This window comes from Nomascus leucogenys, chromosome 18 (genome assembly GCF_006542625.1).
Source record: "Nomascus leucogenys isolate Asia chromosome 18, Asia_NLE_v1, whole genome shotgun sequence".
Taxonomy (NCBI): domain Eukaryota; kingdom Metazoa; phylum Chordata; class Mammalia; order Primates; family Hylobatidae; genus Nomascus; species Nomascus leucogenys.
The window spans coordinates 58,468,849-58,485,235 of record NC_044398.1 but is presented as its reverse complement, the minus strand read 5'-3'; the positions used below and the strand labels follow the sequence as shown (position 1 = coordinate 58,485,235).

General features: G+C 42.1%; 2 pseudogenes; one reads left to right on the top strand and one right to left on the bottom strand.

Annotated features, from left to right (window-relative positions):
• Positions 1-3,020: 3,020 nt before the first annotated feature.
• On the bottom strand, positions 3,021-3,580 carry LOC100592669 (annotated as a pseudogene).
• A 1,084-nt stretch (positions 3,581-4,664) lies between these two features.
• Positions 4,665-5,514, top strand: LOC100593011 (annotated as a pseudogene).
• The last annotated feature ends 10,873 nt before the right edge of the window (positions 5,515-16,387 follow it).

Sequence of the window (16,387 nt, the reverse complement as noted above, 5' to 3'; positions counted from 1 at the left end):
TCACTGATTTCAAGAATGAAGCCACAGACCCTGGCGGTATTACAGTTCTTAAAGGCGGCGTGTCCGGAGTTTGTTCTTTCTGATGTTTGGACATGTTCGGAGTTTCTAACTCCTGGTGGATTCAGTGGTCTCGCTAGCTTCAGGAGTGAAGCTGCAGACCTTCGTGGTGAGTGTTACAGCTCTTAAGGTGGCGTGTCCAGTGTTGTTCATTCCTTCTGGTGGGTTCAGGTCTCACTGGCCTCAGGAGTGAAGCTGCAGACCTTCACAGTGAGTGTTACAGATCATAAAAGCACTGCAGACCCAAAGAGTGAACAGCGGCAAGATTTATTGCAAAGAGTGAAAGAACAAAGCTTCCACAGTGTGGAACTAGACCGGGAAAGTTGCCACTGCTGGCTTGGGCAGCCTGCTTTTATTCCCATATCCGATGCCACCACATCCTGCTGATTGGTCCATTTTACAGAGAGCTGATTGGTCCGTTTTGACGAGTGCTGATTGGTGCGTTTACAATCCCTGAGCTGGATACAGAGTGCTGATTGGTGTATTTATAATCCTTTAGCTAGACATAAAGGTTCTCCAAGTCCCCACTAGATTAGCTAGACACAGAGCACTGATTGGTGCATTTACAAACCTTGAGCTAGGCACAGGGTGCTGATTGGTGTGTTTACAATCCTTTAGCTAGACATAAAGGTTCTCCAAGTCCCCACCAGATTAGCTAGATACAACGTGCTGATTGGTGCATCCACGAACCCCGAGGTAGACACAGAGCACTGATTGGTGTATTTACAAACCTTTAGCTAGACACAGAGTGCTGATTGGTGCACTCAAAATTCTCTAGCTGGACATAAAAGTTCTCCAAGTCCCCACCCGACTCAGGAGCCCAGTTGGCTTCCCCTAGTGGATCCTGTGCCAGGGCTGCGGGCAGAGCTGTCTGCCAATCCTGCGCAGCGCACCTGCACTCCGCAGCCCTTGGGCGGTCGAGGAGACCGGGCACTGCTGAGCGGGGAGGGGGGGGTGCCCGTCAGGGAGGCTCGGGCCTAGCCGAAGCCCACTGCGTGGTGGAGGGTGGGGAGGGGGGGCTCAGGCATGGCGGGCTGCAGGTCCCGAGACCTGCCCCGCAGGGAGGCGGCTGAGGCCTGGTGAGAATTTGAGCATGGCGCAGGCGGGTGGGCTGGCAGTGCTGGGGTACCTAGGGCCCCCTTCGCAGCTGCTGGCCCGGGTGCTAAGCCCCTCACTGCCCAGGCTGGCGGTGCCAGCCGCCCCTCAGAGTGCGGTGCCCACCGAGCCCATGCCCACCCGGAACTCGCGCTGTACCGCAAGGGTGGTGCAGCCCAGTTCCCGCCCGCACCTCTCCCTCCACACCTCGCTGCAAGCAGAGGGAGCCGGCTCCAGCCTCGGCCAGCCCGGAGAGGGGCTCCCACAGTGCAGCGGCAGGCTGAAGCGCTCCTCAAGCATGGCCAGAGCAGACGCTGAGGCCGAGGAGGCGCTGAGAGCGAGGGAGGGCCGCCAGCACGTTGTCACCTTTCCATAAGATTCTTTCCACAATTTTTATTAAATCAGAGAGCCAGCCAGTCGCGGGGGCTCACGCCTGTAATCCCAGCACTTTGGAAGTCCGAGATGGGCGGATCACAAGGTCAGGGGTTCAAGACCAGCCTGGCCAACATTGGTGAAACCCTGTCTCTACTAAGAATACAAAAATTAGCTGCACGTGGTGGAACACCCATGTGGTCCTGGCTACTCGGGAGGCTGCGGGAGGAGAATTGCTTGAACCCGGGGAGGTGGAGGTTGCAGTGAGCCGAGATTGCACCACTGCACTCCAGCCTGGGCGACAGAGCAAGACTCCGTCTCAAAAAAAAAAAAAACAGAGAGCCTCATCTGGGGGCTCTTGGGTTCCTCGTCTGTGAAACAGAAGTGAGGGGATTACCCTGACTGATCTCATGTTGTTAAGTGTCTATCCATCCCCACCACACGCCAGCTTCTTCATGAAGCAGGTCTCCATCCTTGTAACTTGAGAGGCTATGAATCATTCTATAGATGTCGGTCTTCTGGTACCGCTCTTTACATTCCCTCTACATACCAGGTCTTCAGCTGCACTCTAGAAACATCATATACTATTGATTGCAAGTCTATAATAAAAAATATAAGAAAATGACTGACAGGGGAAAAAAGTTTTTTAAGTTACAAACTCAATCCACTTGTTGCATTTCAAAGGTGCAATACTTTTATTCATCAGTGAAAGAAGTTAGAAATTAACTTCCCCAAAAATCAGCAACTGGCAAACAAATTTCCTTGAAAGTCACAGTCACATATTTAGTGCATCCCAGAAAAGAACAGGGGCAAGACAAGTTCCACCCACTTTCATGAGTTTCATCAAATAGTGAGCCTACTCAAGGGTGGAGAGAAAAGATAATTTTCAAAAAGGAGTATGTTATTAAATAAGGCATTTACTATATTCTTTCCGAAAAGCACCCCAGATAGGGAACATGTTTTTTAAACTAGATCTAGGAAGTTGAATATGGAATCAATCCGTCCTTCTCCTCTTAAGGACGGACCACTGGTTGATGAATTACAAAAGAGAAAAGAAAAGAAAAAAGACTAAAAATCAAACCCTACAAACACTCCTCCTTCAAAAAAGAGAAACAATAAAACCCCACTAAGATATCCCAGATTACCTTCCAGAATGGACTCAGGGAGCAGCTTCAGCAATTCCAATTAGTCTCTTCCAGTCATCACAAACATGCCTTGCATTTAAGTAAAAACAAAATTGTTTTTTGAAACAAAAACCAAAAATGAGTACTGATCACTTTTCTAACAATACACAATTACTCAGAATTAACTAGTATTGGGAGGGAGAAGTGGGCCATACCTCTAATCCCTGTCTCACATGGATGCATGTGGGTTGGTGCAGGGTATTTGTCATTATTGCAGAAAAGAATTTTAATTTTTACTCTTTTGTTTGATTTAAACATTGCTTTTAGTATGATGCCTACACCAGCTGTGCAGAAAGGGCTCTGGAGAGATGTTCATAGCAGCATAGGCTTGCAGCTCTTCTTCAGTTCTGGAGGCTCCAGGACAGCCAATATTGCTTTGTCAAATCCATTCTTTAGGTCTTGCTGTGTGGGTATAGGACCGTCCATATACTTGACAGCCTTCAGGTTGTGGGCTGGCTTTTTAGCAGTCTCTGGAGTAATAGGCTTCTGTTTGTTCTTGGTAATTTTCTCAATAATAGACCCTCTGAGATCAATTTGGGTCATGACAAGGAAGAAAGGAGCCTTTGGACAGTGGTTAGTTATCTCAGGCCCTCACTTTTCTTTCATACTTTAAAATGAACATGGAGAGACCACTGAGAGACTAGAAATAATATCTGTGTGGATAACTCAGCAGTTATAATCTGTCATAATCTTCTTGCCCTGCAGTATTAAAAGTCCAAGAGTATATGGCTCTGCACCAATCCTAACTGTGAGTGCATAGTTGTCAAAAACAATCTGTACCTACTAGGATGGAAATTTGTTGTGTAGGATATCAGGAGACATGTTTTACCAACAACTCCATTGACCACAACAATGCACCTAATTGTCTGCATTGCTGAAATAGTTTTGTATCCACTTTAAATATTTGAAATCTGATGTTGACCTCAGCTTCTCCAGAAAAGAGTTTTATTAGGAAGGAGGGGAATGGAGAAGAGGGGGAGGAGATGTCTGTTTTGCAGCACAGAATCTGGCCACAAAGGTGGGATTAGCAAACTCCTGTGGGAGAAGCTTCGGATACTGCAGACAGAGTGGGTTTACCGGGGAGGCACCGTCCACAAAGTCGCTCAGCACACACAGATGTTTCGGGTGCACAACAAACTTTCCCACGGTATATAGGACTCTCGATGAGACAAAACGATTACTCAATGTGAGCTAGTTCATAAGTTTTACTGATATGTCACAGCCTTTTCACATTTGAATCTCTGATCTCGCTTTTCAAAAAAAAAAACTTTGTAAACAGTTCTATTAAGATATGATCTACATATCATAACTTTCATTTAATAAAAGTTATTTTTGGCAAATTTACAGAGTTATGCAACAGTCACCACAATCAATTAGAACATTTCCATCACTCTAGAAAGATTCCTCAGGCTCATTTGCATCACTCTCCATTCTTACCTCCAGCCCCAGGCAACTACTAATCTACTTTCCGTCTCTCTAGGAAGCAAAGAGCAAGCTGAGCTGGAGATACATTTACTTTGGGTTTAGTGGGATATTTTTGTGTGGTTCATGGTCATTTCTATGTATTGTTAAGATATTGCTAGCCATGCCCATGTAGGAATGGCTTCCAGGAATACTCCTGTTATCCATTGGGCCTCCCACTTTGATTGAATTTTAATGGTAAATAGAGAAGGATATTCCTTTCCCTATTCTGCCTCCAGGTTCTGGACCTCCATTTCTAATAGAGTATTAAAGGACTCTGTACCCAAATGAGAGTACACATTATTTCAAACACATATGGATGATTCACAATGTAATGACCACATGGTAGGCCTCAAAGGGAATGTCAAAAATGACCTTAAACTTGCTAACATATAAGCTATGTTCATGAAATTAAATATAAGAAATTAGAGTTTTCTGCCTGCTTCCTGAAGAGCAAGGAGACTGGTGGTCTGGTTCTTGGGCTTCCCTAGCAGCATGGCCCCCAAATGTCAGTCTCCCCTCCTGTCTCAAAAGAAGACACCAAGACCACCTCCTGTTCTGAGACCAGAGGAGACTTCAGCCTCTGTAGGCTTGCCGAAGAAGGGCGAAAAAGAACAGCAAGATTGATTGAACACATTGATGAAATACAAAATGAAATAGACAGACTTAATGAACAAGACAGTGAGGAGATTTTGAAAGTAGAACAGAAATATAACAAACTCCGCCAACCATTTTTTCAGAAGAGGTCAGAAGTGATCTCCAAAATCCTAAATTTTGGGGTAACAACATTTGGCAATCATTTACAAGTGTCGCACTGCTTGGGAAGGAAAACGAAGAGGCATTGCATTATTTGACCAGAGTTGAAGTGACAGAATTTGAAGATATTAAATCAGGTTACATAGTAGATTTTTATTTTGATGAAAATCCTTACTTTGAAAATAAAGTTCTCTCCGAAGAATTTCATCTGAATGAGAGTGGTAATCCATCTTCAAAGTCCACTGAAATCAAATGGAAATCTGGAAAGGATGTGATGAAACGTTTAAGTCAAATGCAGAATAAAGCCAGCAAGAAGAGGCAGCATGAGGCACCAGAGAGCTTCTTGATCTGGTTTACTGACCATTCTGATGCAGGGGCCGATGACTTAGGAGAGGACATCAAAGATGATATTTGGCCAAACCCATTACAGTACTACTTGGTTCCCGATATGGATGATGAAGAAGGAGATGATGATGATAATGAGGAGGAGGAAGGATTAGAAGATACTGATGAAGAAGGGGATGAAGATGAAGGTGAAGAAGATGATGATGAAAGGGAGGAAGGAGAGGAGGATGAAAGAGATGACTAATAGAATACTGATGGATTCCAACCTTCCCCTTTTTAAATTTTCTCCAGTCCCTGGGAGCAAGTTGTAGTCTGTTTTGTTTTGTTTTGTTTTGTTTTTGCCTCTTGTGCTCAGTTGCCCTATTCTTGAGGTCTCTTTTTCTCTACACTTAATTGGGGGAAATACCTTGAGCAGAATACAATGAGAAAAGAGTCTCTACTCCTTTTTATTCGAAATTCATTTTTATCCCTTCCTGTCTAAATAAAAACTGTATGGAATCAACACCACTGAGTTCTGTGGGAAAAAAGAAAACCCTTCGCTCTCCTGGAAGCTGGAGGGTGCTAGGCTCCTGCATAGCAGTGCATAGAATTCTAGCTTCTCGCCTCCTTTCTCTGTATATTGGGCTCAGAAAGTACACTGTGTGTCTATGTGAATATGGACAATTAGCACTGACCAACATGTATCTATTTTCTCTTGTTTAAAAAAAAGAAAAAAAAACTTTAAAAAATGGGGTTGGCTGGGTGCAGTGGATCACACCTGTAATCCCAGCACTTTGGGAGGCCGACGCGGGTGAATCACCTGAGGTCAGGAGTTTGAGACCAGCCTGGCCAACATGGTGAAACTCCGTCTCTACTAAAAAAAATACAAAAATTAGCTGGGCGTGGTGGTAGTCACCTGTAATCCCAGCTACTCGGGAGGCTGAGGCAGGAGAATCGCTTGAACCCAGCAGGTGGAGGTTGCAGTGAGCTGAGATGCGGTTGGTTGCATTAACTTCTACTTCCTGCCAGTTAGCCCTTACTCTGCTTTTTTTTCCCTTTAGCATTTAATCATTACCTGACATATTACATACTTTTAAAATCTGTCTCCCCCAACTGGAATGTAAGCTCCATGACAGAAGGGACCTTTGTTTTGTTCACTGCTCTATCACCAGCACCTAAGTAGTAGGTTCTCAAATATCTGCTGAATAAATTTAATAGATCAATAATAAAACAGGACTTTAAAACCACAACCACCTGTAGGCTGGGCACAGTGGCTCACGCCTATAATCCTAGCACTTTGGGAGACCAAGGTGGGTGGATTGCCTGAGTTCAGGAGTTTGAGACCAGCCTGGGCAACACGGTGAAACCCCATCTCTACTAAAATACAAAAAATTAGCCAGGCATGGTGGTGTGCACCTGTAATCCCAGCTACTCGGGAGGCTGAGACAGGAGAATTGCTTGAACCTGGGAGGCGGAGGTTGCAGTGAGCCCAGATCACTACATTGCACTCCAGCCTGGGTGACAGAGCAAGACTCTGTCTCAAAAAACAAACAAACAAAAAAGAAAAACAAACAAACAAAAGAGAAAAACAACAAACAAACAAAAAAAACTACAACCACTTTTAAAAATAATAGAAACACACAAACTTGTGGTTAGTAGTACATGAGGATTTGCCAGACACTGTTCTAGACTGATGGTAGAATGATGAATAAAAAAGATGAGTTTCTATATTCACAAACTATGTATTTGACAAAGGACTAATATCCAGAATCTACAAAGAACTCAAACAAATCAGCAAGAAAAACACAAATAATCCCATCAAAAAGTGGGCAAAGGATGTGAATAGACAATTCTCAAAAGAAGATATACAAACAGCCCACAAACATATCAAAAAATGCTGAACATCACTGATTATCAGGGAAATGCAAATTAAAACCACAATGAGATACCAACTTACTCCTGCAAGAATAGCCATAATTAAGAAGTTAAAAAACAATAGATGTTGGTGTGGATGTGGTGAAAACACTTTTATACTGCTGGTGGTAGTGTAAACTAGTCCAACCACTATGGAAAACAGTATGAAGATTCCTTAAAGAATTAAAAGTAGATCTACCTTTCAATCCAGCAATCCCACTACTGCATATCTACTCAAAGGAAAAGAATTCATTATATGAAAAAGACACCTGCACACACGTTTATAGCAGCATAATTTGCAACTGCAAAAATATGGAACAAACCTGAATGCCCATCACCCAAGTAAATAAAGAAAATGTGATACACACACACACACACACACACACACACACACACACACACAACCATGGAATACTACTCAGCCATAGAAAACAAAATAACGTCCTTTGTAGCAACTTAGATGGAGCTGGGGGCCATTATTCTAAGTGAAGTAACTCCAGAATGGAAAACCAAATGTAGTATGTTCTCGCTTATAAGCGGGGGCTAAGCTATGAGGATGCAAAGACATAAGAATGATGTAATGTACTTTGGGGATTCAGGTGTGGGGAAGGTTGGGTGGGGGTGAGGGATAAAAGACTACATAGTGGGGCCAGGTGCGGTGGCTCATGCCTGTAGTCCCAGCACTTTGGGAGGCCGGGGCGGGTGGATTGCTTGAGGCCAGGAGTTCAAGACCAGCCTGGCTAACATGGCAAAACCCCGTCTCTACTAAAAATACAAAAATTAGCCAGGCATGGTGGTGTGTGCCTGTAGTCCCAGTTACTCGGGTGGCTGAGGCATGAGAATCGCTTGAATCTGGGAGGCAGAGGTTGCAGTGAGCCGAGATTGGCCACTGCATTCCAGCCTGGGTGACAGAGCAAGACTCCATCTCAAAAAAAAAAAAAAAAAAAAAGAGACTACATGTTAGGTACAGTGTATACTGCTTGGGTAATGGTGATGGGTGCATCAAAATCGCAGAAATCACCACTAAAGGACTTATCCATGTAACCAAAACCACCTGTACCCCCCAAAACTATTGAAATAAAAAAATTATTTTAAAAATTGAGACAAGAATTTTTTTTTAAAAGATGAGTTCTGTGTTCTTACTTACACAGAACCTAGTGGGGAAGCTTGTTCACCTAGTGAACAAGTAATTAAATAAAGTGACATAAAGGTTATAATAGGAAAACTACAAGGGCTATGTGAACATACAGCAGGGAGACCCCACCTTAGCTAGTGGTAAGGGACAGGCTGGCATCAGTACACACTAATAACTGAAGGAGGAAGAGCAGCTAACCACATAAAAAAGTAAAGATGAGTTCTTAGCAGGAGGAACAGCATGTTTACAGGCTCACAGGCTTAAGAGGTCATAACCACTATTGTAATAAAGAGATAGGTCAAAAGCCTGAGATAGTCTTTTTGGAATAAACCTGATAGCAAAAACAAAAACAAACAAACAAAAAAACCCCACAATTGTGGCTTACTGGTGAGCATTGAGTTTTGAAGTCTGATGGTATGTACATGTAATGAACTAAGACTACTTGCTTCTTTCTGTATACCCATCTGTACTGGATGGTCTGAAGCAAAAAAGTGTAGTTAATACATCGATCATAGTAAACAGTGGAGGTAGCAGCAGCCCACATGATAATATTTTGGTTTTCCATGTCCAGTGTGGAATAATTTCAGTGAAGGTGGAAAGTGATAGGAGGGCAAAGGGCAGGCTCAATGTGGGAGTATTATTACTATTATTACTGTTGTGCTGTTATTTTGTTAAGATATTGACTTTCATTTATCAAGTATTTACTACAAGCAAGGTGCTGCACAAGAAACTTTACATACTCGTTCCATATAATTCTCACAAAATTCTTACCAAGGAACTATTATTCTCTAGTAGGGATATGAAAGCTCAGAGAAGTTTAGAGACTTACCCCAGGTCACACAGCTAACAGAGGAACTATAATTCAAATTTTGTTCTGTTTGGCTTGCAAACCCATATTCCTTCTATTACAGTCAGTCTAACATAATGTGACAGATCCAGTGCTAGAACTGAATTCTTTTTCACTATCAAATTTATTCCCACTATACCTCTCAGATTTTCTTCTAATTTCCCTTCAGCACAGTACGGAATGTTGGTTGGTTGGCAATCTTTACCTGGTGGGAGATGCAATCTTACTTTTGAAGAGTTTGAATAATCAGTGATCCATTCTTTTATTAGGCTGCTATATTTCTTTAACTTTCAGTACTGAACATAGAAGTATTAAGAGGCACTCTGGAAAAATCCTCTAGATTTTAGATATAGTCCTCCTTGCCCCGTTATGTCACAGCAAATCAATTCCTCTTCATAATCAGGATGATTCTCCTTCTGGTTGTTGACAGAAGGAGCCCAAAATGGCTAGATAATACTCATAACTTCCAATACAGTGGGAACATTGCTGTGTCCCTTTGAGAACTAAGCATCTCTCCTTTGTAAATTAAGATCCTAAAATTTGGGGACTATATTAAGGGAATGATTTCACTTTCAATTCTTGATTCTTAGACCTGTGTGTCTGGCTACAGGAGAAAAATGTTGGTTGCTTATGCAAAGCATATACTGTATCCTGTAGGATGATACTTCAACCATCACCATAACTGAGTCATCAGAAGAACATTCCACCTTTCTGCCAGGTCAGCTGCTTTTTGGGGTATGTAGTAGTCTGTTCCTGCATTGCTATAAAGAGCTACTTGAGACTGGGTAATTTATAAAGAAAAGGCTTAACTGACTCACAGTTCCACAGGCTGTACAGGAAGCATGGGTGGGGAGGCCCCAGGAAATGTACTATCATGGCCAAAGGCAAAGGGGAAGCAGGCACGTCTTACATGACCAGAGAAGAAGGAAGAGAGATCAGGAGTAGGTGCTACACACTTTTAAACAACCTGATCTCATGAGAACCCACTATCACAAGAACAGCAAGGGGGAAATCTGCCCCCATGATCCAATCTAATCACCTCCCACCAGGCCCCTCCTCCAACCTTGGGGATTACAATTCGACATGAGATTTGGGCAGGGACACAAATCCAAACCATATGAGGGTGACAGGTTGTAGTAAGAGCAGTGAATTCCCATTAACACACTTCTTTTGCTATGAGTTCTTTGATCAGAAGCAACGTTGTGGAGGTCATATGGCAATGATGAAGGCGTTCTGTAAGCCCACAGATGGTGGTGGTAGCAGAAACATTGCAAGCAGGGCAGGCAAATCCATATCCAGATTGTGTGTCTATTCCATTGAGGACAAATGCTCCATGATCAAAGGGGTACAATGTAATCAGCGTATAAGGTGGCTACCAGTTTTCCCCAAGGAATGATGCCATATTGAGGAATCAAAGTAGGTCTCAGCTGACAACGCTTAGAAATAACAGTGGCAGTAGCCAGATCAGCCTTGGTGAAGGGACATCCATAATATTTAGCCCACACATAGCTTCTATCTTTACTAGTATGGTAACTTTGTACATGAACCATTGAGCAAATGCTGGGTTGGCTACAGAAAGAGGCTGATATTCACAGGATGGGTCACCTTCTCCACCTGATTGAGATGGACAAATTTTGCTGCAGATGCCCTTTGGGGTGCATTGATATGGAACACAACTATCTCATATGCTGTGTCCATTTCGTGAAGTTAATTCAAATCTCTCTTCTCCAAACCTCCTTGTCACCAATTTTCTAATCCTGTTCCTGCCAAGACCTTTGTCATCTACTCATTTGCCATTGCCTATGAAGCTACATAGATCTACATCTTTTGAGATCTACATAGTCTAGACAAAGTGGCGATCAATGTACTGCTTGAAGTTTTGCCCACAGAGGATTTATTATTAGACTAATACTATAGCAGACCAATTGATGCCAGCACTTTGTCTTAAATTCAGGTTTTAGTTTCTCCCTTAACTGATTATAGGAAAACATCCCCATGAGGCCATAAATGTGAATGCAGGGAAAGGAAGCAATGCAGCAGGAGCAGGTGTCATGAGTCGGAGCTGCCTGCTCGTGCAACTGACTTCAGGATCTGCTGAGCCTGATCCCTTATATACTAACGTTAAGCTGCCACTTAACGATAGATCGCTATTGTGCATGTTCACTCCTACTGCTTGGTTCACACTGGTCAGCATAGATCCCAAGGACATTTGACATCCTGTAGTAGACAGCTCAATAGCAATCTAAGAGCTACTCTCACAAAGGTAAGTTTTTTGTTTGTTTTGGTTTTTTTTTTGCAGAAGAGGGTATGGCTGTGCTCTAAAACCCTAGAGAAGTCTGACTCTCCGGTTGAGGCTTGATATGGCATTTGTATTTGCCATAGACACTCGCAAGTTGGATCTGCTGGGTCAATAAAGCCCATGTGGCAAAACAGTTTGCACTGAAGTCTGAGTTGATGTAGAACCTTCTTTTGCTCTAACCACACCTCAGATTGGCAGCCTTACAGGTTACTTGGTAATGGAGTACAGTGACACACTGAAATGTTGTATACATAGCTTCCAAAAAAACAAAAAAAAGCCACCAAACACTGCGCCTTGCATTATGGTAAGTGGCGCAGGGAGCAGCAATTTGTCTTCTGTATTAGTGGGGATCTTGCAAGATGCTGCAGACCACTGAAAATCAACTTCGAGGTGGTATACTCCTGAATTTTCATAAGGTTTATTATCCACCTTCTGGCACCATTCTCATTCTATGTCAGATTTTCTTTCAATTCCTATCTAGTGTAGTATAGTATGTTTCTCCTCTTATCCAACTGAAACTGTCTTTATTTTTATTCACAGGTCTTCAGTGCATTTTCTGTCTAGCTTGGAAGAACATTGGTTCTGCTGGACAGAGTGGCTCACACCTGTAATCTCAGTGCTTTGGGAGGCTGAGGCGGGAGGATCGCCTGAGCCCAGGAGTTCAGTACCAGCCTGGGCAACACAGCAATATCTTGTCTCTACCAAAAATAATTAGCCAGGCATGGTAGTACATGCCTATAGTCCTAGCTGCTCAGGAGGCTGAAGCAGGAGGATCCCTTGAGCCCAGGAGTTTGAGGCTGCAGTGAGCTATGATGATACCACTGCACTCTAGCCTAGCAAGACCCTGTCTCTAGGAAAAATTGGTTCAACATTTACTAAATGCCTACTATATGTCAGGTATAGGGGGCACTATGACAAAGAGAACCTGGTTCCCATGTTTGAGGGAGAATGTCAATTGTAACACAGTCTGATGGGGGCTACAGTAGAGATGAGAATGTGTTATGGATACACACAGGAGTATTTAACCCAGATGAGAGAGCCATCAGGAGAGGCTGCCAGGAGGTAATGATCCCTAGGCTGAATTCCGAAGGATGAGGAGGAGGAAGTGCTAAGAAAGCCAGGAAGGGAATGAAAGACAGTGTTTTCCAAGCAGTGGAGCAGCATTTGCAAAGCCTGGATGTGAACGAAGGACAGCCTCTATAATGATGTACATTTACCTTCTTTACCTTTCAAAGTATTCTTCTGGTTCCTACTCATTCTCCACCCCAATTCTGTCCTCACTCCTTCCCAGATTATGACCCAAAAGAGTGCCATAAATGCTATGAAGACAATTTAGGTTCACTACATTTTTGGTAAAAACCTTTTGAAAGACCACTTTTTGCTTGTGAACACAGTACTCAGGGTCCTAGTTATTAAATAACTCAGCTTTAATTTTTGACCTTTCTTGTTTAAACATCTTATTCATCCATTTCTCCATTTACCTCCATTATTCTAACTCTGCACGTACTTACTTACTTACTAGCTTTTGATAACTAATAGGAAACAGGCTAGAGACCCAGTATCTTCCACTCTATTAGAATTTTTCTGGTTCCATAGGAAGTGCATGTAATAGGCGTTTCCTATTGTTACTATGCAAATCATAAGACCTAAGCCCCAATGAAGCAGAATTTGAAAGAAACTGACTACAGGGGAAAAAGATCCATAAAAACTTTCATTAAGAATGGGAAAAAGTCCTCCTAATTGGTATAATGTTTTACAGATTTCCCAAGGGTCACTGTGAAATGACTCCACTATAAGAAAGGCTAATAAGCGTTTCCAGTTGTTCAATTAAATTAAATGTGTTTCTGCCATGTATTCTGTCTTGGGAAGAGTACCTGGGGATATGTGAAGTGGGATAAGAAGTTTAAAGAAAATCCAAAATACAATCCCTGCCCTAAAGCAAATTCCTAAGTAATAAAGAGTTGAGAGGAATATATAGAAATTGCTTATTGTTTATTTTTAAAGAGAACGAGCTTAAACATATGATTTAATATTATAAAACAATATCCTGTTAAGTTAAAAAGAAACCAGTTATAATATGGCACTTGGCTTAATTCTATACACAAGTTATTTAAATTAGCACATATTCACTGGCTACATCATCAAAATGTTATAAGCAATATAGAGGGGTAGGTTATGCATATTTATTTTTAGCAATGAAAGTATAATTATTTTTCTACCAAAAATATTTAAAACCCAGTTATAGAAAACTAGAAAAATATAGTGAAATATGCATACATACATCATTATACACAAATCAAATAATCCTTAGCAATCTCAGTGGCTATCAAGCTAAAATAATACATATCTGAAATGCAAAAATAGCAGAAAAACCATGAACACCTCCCAAAAAGATGATACATTCATAAGAAAATGCTTGAGTACTGACCGTAGGATAGTTTCTGTCAGTTGTCTGACCTGCTGTGTGACAATATCTGTATATACACTTTTGTGCATTCTTGCAAAATTATAAACCTTGTACAGGAACCAGCCATCTTATAAGTAGAGACCTAAGCAAACTCTAATAAAACACTGATTTTCATTTGGGAAACAAATTTTAGTGGTCTTTTGTAATTCACTTATTAGTAAGGAATAACATTACTAGTAAGTAATTACTTGTAAGTAATGCTGATTGGTCCAAAAGTAAAAATCCACAGAACTGTGCATTGTTTACTAAAGGAAACAAAAAAAATTAATTTTTGGATCTGCCCATGCCTAATCTGAAGGCAATGAATACATTAATAGCTTCTGTGTCTGCTGATTATGGCTACCTTCTCCACTTAAGCCAAGTACACATACACACTTCCTGCCCACTTGTTTTATATTAAGTACTACTTCTTATAGTTATTATAAGAATGCAGGCAGGAGGAGGATACCAATTTTCTGGTTGATACAGATCCTGTCTCTGAATTCAGAGGCAAAAGATGAATGAATTATGTAGTATCTTCTATTTTTGTTTTTCAGGTTTCATGTGCCAAACATAGCTTGAGTGTTCTTACGTTTTTTCTTTTTTTCTTTTCTTTTTTTTTTTTTTGAGACGGAGTCTTGCTCTGTCACCCAGGCTGGAGTGCAGTGGCGCAATCTCGGCTCACTGCAAGCTCCGCCTCCCGGGTTCACGCCATTCTCCTGGCTCAGCCTCTCCGAGTAGCTGGGACTACACGCGCCCGCCACCACGCTCGGCTACTTTTTTGTATTTTTTTTTTTTAGTAGAGACGGGGTTTCACCGTGGTCTCGATCTCCTGACCTCGTGATCCGCCTGCCTCGGCCTCCCAAAGTGCTGGGATTACAAGCCTGAGCCACCGTGCCCAGCACGTTTTTTCTTTAAAAATTTGTATGTGGTTTTTTTTTCTTTGAGACACCACCACACCTGGCTAATTTTTTTTTTTGTTATAGAGATGTGGTCTTGTTATGCCGCCCAGGCTGGTCTCAAACTCCTGGTCTCAAGAGATCCTCCCACCTCGACCTGCCAAAGTGTTGGGATTACAAGCGTGAGCCATCACACCCGGCTGAGTGTTTTTTTCATAAATCGTCTTCTTTCAGTAATTTTTAGTTCTATCTAGATAATGTCTGCAATGTTACTTTCAACTTTGTTGTGAGTTTTCATCTTTTCCTATGTCTTCAAAAGTATTTTAGTGAGAAGATACGTAGAAGAGGAAGGCTCACGGTTTCTTTAATATAACACTTTGCTAATATGTTCATTTCCTAGCCTCACAAGTTGAATACGTAACAGTCAAATCCCCAAATAGCTATCAAATAGTATTTGCCACACACATGTATAAATATTAATGTATGAATAGTTTTAATACATTAATATATGCATGTTAATCTATCTCTGGCCAAGCCCCTAATCAGGTAGTGAATATGAATTGAGGTATCCAAAAAGCTCGCCCAGGAAATTCTGATCCCATCCCTACCAATAACACTAAGAACCACTATCTTTTTTTAGTTAGTTGAAAAAGCAGCTCACAGAATTCCTGACAAGCATACCCCTTCCTCTCACCCAACACTCCCTGCCTCACAAAGCAAATGGCCAAAGAGACTTGTCTTACAAGGAGGCAATGAGAATGGATTATCCACCTCCCATCAGGATTACTCTCGTCATGCCTATATTTTGGTTTATGTCAGTCTCCACACAGGCTAACTGAAACCTGGCTGTCTTGAGGATATTACCTTCCTCCAAACCTGTCAAAGGATGGCTGTGTTTGATCCTAAACCCCAGGCAGGCATCCCTCTACTCCTCTGTTGGCATCCAGATTCTTCTTCCTCCTTGCCTACCTCAGGTCCTCAGCATATCCCCTTGCCACTCCTCCTTATTGCAATAATTTACAGTCTCCGTGTCCCCAGCATTATTCCTGTTATTTCTAGGGAATAATTTTAATAATCAAATAGATGATCCATTCGAAACCCTGGGCTCTAAAGTTCTCACCTCCCTACCTCTAGTTATCTTTAATAACATCTCAACCACTCATTCCCCCTAGTCTTGTCATTATCTAAACTTCCCCCAAATCTCAACTCCAAGCTTTTCATATCCTAACCACTACATTTTATCTTTCCAACTCATTCTTTCTGACATCTATACTCTTAATAGCTTTTTAACCTCAATGGGACCTCCAAACAACTAAGCCCGCTACCCATCTCTGCCCATCTCTATCCATCACCCATTTTGTGCTCTTGTAGCTTAAATGAGTCACTCCCTTGTATACATTCTAAATTCCCTTGCTCCTCCTCTGTTCCTTGTACCCAACTGTGGTTAAATCCAACTTCCTACCAAGCACTGAATATAGCTAGAGGAAAGAGGTACAGTTATGCTTATTAGTTTCATTTTAAGTTCGACTCACAGCCCAAGATGGGCCCTCACGATCCTACTACATACCACTAGTAAATTCAACATCTTACTCTCCTAG